Below are 6,124 nucleotides of genomic sequence, written 5' to 3'. Positions count from 1 at the left end.
ATCCAGCAAAACATTATTTATAAAAATGTAAAAGTGGAATTGATCTAAATTGTATTTTTGTAATGAATATGAGGAGACAGTTTTACACTTATTTTGGCATTGTACATACTCAGTCAAAAGGAATAGGTGCAAAAAATTATTAACAATTTTCAGAGTTCAAAACCTCTTTTATCATTGTGGGAAAATGTACTTTTTGGCGTTACTGTCTATCCTTATCAAGAGGAAAATAGTTTTTATTTAATTTACTTTTATTGTTAACAAAATTGTACATTCATAAATGTAAATTTACTAATAAGCAACCAAAGTTTAAGGTATTGATCACTGAAATATGCTTGTGTATTACCAGCATCAGAGACTCTTTAAACAAGGAAGCCTACCCACTTTAAAAAATTGTGAACTCCATAATGTATTTATTTAATTATTACATATGTACATTTTGTATATTTGTATTTTATTTATAATTACCCCCTGGCATGTCAATTTTTGTGTTGTAAAATGTTATTTGCTGTTCTTTAAATAAATAATAAAAACATTCAAAGCAGATAAACAAAATGAACTGGAGCATGAACTAACTTTAACCTGAAGATTCAGAAACACCCTATACGCTACAGACTGACTGTTTTGAAGATATTTGCTTTAAAATTTAGTAATTAGTGGAAAACTGAAGTGCTTTAATGGAATCGTATTCAAACACTGAACACAACAACAAATATTTTTATTTTTTCCGGCGAGTTGGAGCTAAATTATGTTTCCAGACTTGAGTAAACCTTACGAGCATTAAGCAACCTGTCATTATGGGGCTCCTCGTTCTTTCGCACTGACCGATAGCAACTCGCCCGTATCTGACCCTGAATACAAAGGAAGGAGGGGGTTAGCACAGCTTACGGACAACTACTAACATAAAACTAATCCTGCTGGATGTTAAATAGTTATTTTTGCTAACAAATGGCTTGAGTTAGCAAATCTTATGCTGTTGGCTGTGCACCTTACTGTAACCTAACGTTGCAAACGCTTCGTGTAAGACACATTTTCTGCACAAATTCCTTTTAAATGCTGATTTATTTAGGCTACGTCAGTTTTACATATTAACCAAGCGAACAACGTGTTCTTGTCCAAATTACGGCAAAGTCGACAGTGAAAATGTCATGGTGGGCATCCGATGTCCTGAGGCTGTCATGCTTCTGCGACTGTAAGTAAAACCGGAATCAGCAAAACATTGCTTCAGAGGGCGCTTCCTGTATTCAATTCCGCTGTGAAAAAGGTCTATTACAACAACATTGACAACAACACTCGTGCACAATACGGCTTAGCTGATTCAGTCGTTTCCTATAGTGACATACAAAAGAGCACCGCGCTTCTTTTTTTCTTGTCAACATAAGGCAGTGTGGTGCACCTCACGTTTTTGGAATGGAAAAGCACGTTCGCTGTGATCGGCTCCTGATGTGCAACACATATTTGTTAACTCGCAGGACAGTAACTCGTGCAACCACAAGTGCCTACAGATGTATTTTGCCAAAGAAGCTAAATGAAAGAAGGATATTCTGACCACAGTTTGACACAGAGGAGTTGACAAACCAGCGCTGATGGTGATCGCCTCTGTGCTGCCTGGAACCTCGTCATAAACCCAACAGATAGGCTATTGATGATTTAGTGTAGGCTACAACCTACAAACCAACCTTTTTCCATTTGGAAAATTACAGTTATTAATAGTTCTTATATAATATACATTTTTAAATAGCCACATAGCCTAATCTACGAATAAAACACATCCAAATATTCTATGATAACTTCGCACCAAACTGAGGCTTTCATTTTACAGCTTATAAAACGTGTATGCAAATTAATGCAATATCACATGTAAACAACAAAATTGTTATATGCTATGTATTGGCCTATACTTTACAAAAAGTCAGCATTATGAGCCTTATGGTTCATTGTCATTATCTTTCATTACACGCTGTGCACGCACATGAACCGCGAGTGAGACAGAGGAAATAATCATAATTAAGACATAATCTTTAATCTAATGACTTTTATTAAAAATGTTGACAGAGATTTTGTAATATTATATAATAACAGCAAAGCATTAATTAAATGCATATTTTCGTGAAGTGATCTATTTTGAGGTAGCCTAATATTTTTATTTGACGGAAGAAAAAAACATGATTGGACAAACAGCCTATGCCGGTTCTTTAAAATGATTCAGTCAGTGTTTTTGTTTTGCAATCTAAATTTGTCATTTAAGTGAAAAAGATCAAGAGCATGATTTATTTGATTCTTTTGTTAGTTCTGTTTTTCCATGCTGCTGAAAAAAACACTGCAGGTGCGTAAAGATGCTCTGTTCTGTATGCTGTTTGCATGTTAAAATAGCCTAAATCAGTATTTTAAAATGCAATATTTAATGTGTCACACAAAATACGTAAAAAATTTTTATTAAATAATATTTTGATATTAATTTGTTAACAGTTAGTATTTGGTTAACGAGCGGCAGTTGTCGGTTGGCAAAATTAACTGAAATCAGCATTCCTAGTTTGGTATAAATTGTATCTTAACTATTTGATGAATTATTTGATGGTCAGTTATCTACAATAAACAAGAAATGCTTCAACACAAGGTGCTGCATCGCCAAAACACCAAGATTATGCGCCAAGATTATGTCAATTTGTAAATTGTTATGTTCTCTTTATTAAACATTTATTTCTGAAATGCTACTAAAGTGGTTTATATTTAACTGAAATGTTCAGGTCTTGATATAACATATAGATATTATGTAATGTAAGTCAGTAATTGTAATGCAGCATCATAATGAACAAATATGCGCTAGTCATTGGCTTATTTTAATAGGGAGTTCAAAAATTATCACGTCCATAATGCAAAATTGTGGCTGTTTAGAGCAAAGACCTGAGATGAGTTGGCGATCATAATTAGCATGGACCTATTTTCTTTGTATACATTTCATTTTATTTGTGATAATATTTATTATACAATATAAACTTTTTCATTAAATCGTTACGGATGTGACACGTGATCGAAGCTGCGTTATGAATTAAAAGGGCAGTAATGTTATGAAAAAGTGAAGGTAATTATTTATACTACAGACCCCAATCCTTCTGCAGAATTATTACAGTTAACATAAAGCATGGAAAAGGTGAGTCTTTAACCCCTTTTTTGAAAGCATGAAATGCGAAAAGTGGTTGGATAAAAATGAAATTTACCATTGACTCAATCCTCATATTTAATTGATAAATTAAGCAATTTCCTTAAATTCGACAAAAGCACATTATTAAAATAAAATATAGACCTTAATGAGCAAATTTAAATTGGTTTTGTTATTTTGGTCAAAAGTAAATTTTTTCGTGATAAGGTTGACATTTTCATGGAATTGCTGATATATCACATCATATATCATATATATATATATATATATATGACTGCAAGTAAGGAATACGTATAGTACACACAGATAAAGGGACTGCTGATTCTGAATGGAAACATACTCTGCCCTCAGGCGCTCACAATTGTGCAGTTTTAGAAGAGTGAGGGCATTTTTATCCACCTAAAAATACTTTGTTATTAGCACCCTAATTCTGTTTTGCAGAAGTGGTATTTCCCCTTCATAAAAGATATTAATACTTTTAATCCTTGATATTGCTACATTAAGAATAGAGGCCCTTGCTTTGACTGAATTGAAGCACGTCTATGGGACATCAAGCAACTGCTCTACCCGTTTTTGGCATGTGACAGAGGCTCATTGTCCTGCATGAAAATGACTGGCTGATTGAGTGATTAATGCAGGGAAGTAAAATGCTCAACTCCTGCTGCAGATAACACCACCAAACCATGAGACTTCACCTCCAGCTTTACAGACTTCTATACATGCTTTAGGTTGAATAGCTGAGAATTTAATTTATGTGCAAAATTTGAGTACGACAAAAACATCTGTGAATAAAGTCAATCAGTTAAAGAGAGTAAAATCATAACCTCCTTATAAACTGGCGCCAAATATTAAAAAGAGAAATGGAATTTGCGGGTACTGTAGGAGAAGCTACAGGTACTGTAGGAGGTACTGTAGGAGGTACTGTAGGAGAAGCTGCTGTGGGCCTTTCTTCTTAAATAATAAATTACTTGCACAATCAGAATATACAAACAAAAGGCAATGAACACAGTCACATTTGTATTTAGAGGCATGAGACCTTCTCTTTGGCAGAGCAGAGGCCATGATGATGGATTTGTTAAAATCACACGCTACAATTTATTTTGGAAATGTGTTCCCATCAATTGTTGCACATTTTTTTCTTATTGGATAAATATTCTATCCTACTCAGTAATATTTCTTTTATGCACATTTTCCAAATCTATGCACATCTACATGTTTCCGTTAAGCATTTTTTATGCGATAATCCAAAATGAGCATAAAAATAGGTGGATGGAAACATAGCTAGTGTAATATAACGTAATGTCTTTTATTACTGAAGTGATCTTTTTCCAGTTCTCTGTCCACAACATACTCTAATGTACTCTACAACATACTCCACAACATGGCCTAATGGTTAGTGAGTTGGTTGGATTCCTGGTCCTAACAGGTATTGAAGGTAGAGGGAGCCTCATTCTCTCCATCTTTAATACCCAGCTGATGTGCCCTTGAGCAAGGCACTTAAGCCCTTATTGTTCCCCAAGTACTGGAAACATTGGCTGCCCACTACACCAGGTGCATGCTCACAGATGTATGTGCACTTGGATGGGCTAAAAGCAGAAGACCAATTTCGAGTATGCGCAAAACAATACTTGACATGGCTCACTTTACACTTAAAGACGGAAATACTTTATGGCGAGATACTGATCTTTATCCTATTCAGTGTTGAACTAATGAGCAATTCCACCAATTGTAGCTTGACCCCTGAGATTCCCCACATTATTCTGTGCTTCTCTGTGGCTTTCTTTTGTGGACACCAAGTGTTTTTGGGGACCTGAATGAGTTGGTGACGTAGAGATGAAACATTTTAGACATCACATGTTATGAACTGACTAGCTTCTCTTGTCCCTCTGTCTAGTTTCAGCCACATTAGTTTGCATCCAGGAATCTAATTTCCCTTCTGCACTTCACACAAACTGAGTGCCAGAGGAGGTTACAGTTCCAACACATCATCATTTGAACTGCTTTTAATGTTTTTGCTATAAATTACTGTGATGCCACAACACTGTAATGCTTCTCTTTGTATTGTACATTTATTTTAAGAAATGGCAGGAATGGAATTATGAACTTAAAGTATAATTGTTTAATGCTGTATTGCTACTAAAACTATATTTGCCCACATTGTTATGTTTTTTTTTTTTTTTTTTTTTTTTTTTGTGTGAAATGGTTGTTAAAATTTGGCATCAGAGTTAAGACATCTGGGTGGCACAGTGGTTAGCACTTTCGCCTCACAGATCGCTGGTTTGAGTGCTGGCTGGGCCAGATGGCATTTCTCTGTTTGCATGTTCGTGTGGGTTTCCACCAGGTGCTCTGGTTTCCCCCACAGTCCAAAGACATGCGCTATAGGTGAATTTGATGAAATAAACTGGCCGTAGTGAATGTGAAAGTGGGTTGCAGCTGGAAGGACATCCACTGCTTAAAACATATGCTGGAATAGTTTGGTGGTTTATTCTGCTGTGACCCCTGATAAATAAGGGAATACGCCCAAGGAAATAGAATGAATGCGTTAAGACATCCAAAATTAATTAGTTTATAGATAAAACGAGATCCGTTATATCAAAATAAAGGTCCATCTATACAAATTGGTCATTCTATTGAAATATTTTCCTGTCCCTTGACTTAAAAGCAATATTACACTTGACAAATCTTTGTATACAATTTCTTTATATTTTAAAATGAAACAATATGTAATTTGAACAATAAATCAATTCAATGTGGCAATAATTTTGTTTTAAGAACAAAATTTACAGAACAAATGTATTTGAAGGTTAAAAACCACTCAAAAAAGCAAATGTATTAATAACAATCAAATATGTGATGTAAATGACATTTAAAAAAAAGAAAATCACCCTGGCGACATAACTAGCCTCTCGTCTTCCTGTTTTCTTAAGATGCATGGAGAAATGCCCCTTGTAACTTCACTGTCATTTT

This window comes from Danio aesculapii, chromosome 3 (assembly GCF_903798145.1).
Source record: "Danio aesculapii chromosome 3, fDanAes4.1, whole genome shotgun sequence".
NCBI classification, from domain to species: Eukaryota; Metazoa; Chordata; class Actinopteri; order Cypriniformes; family Danionidae; genus Danio; species Danio aesculapii.
Note: the sequence above shows the minus strand (reverse complement) of the source record.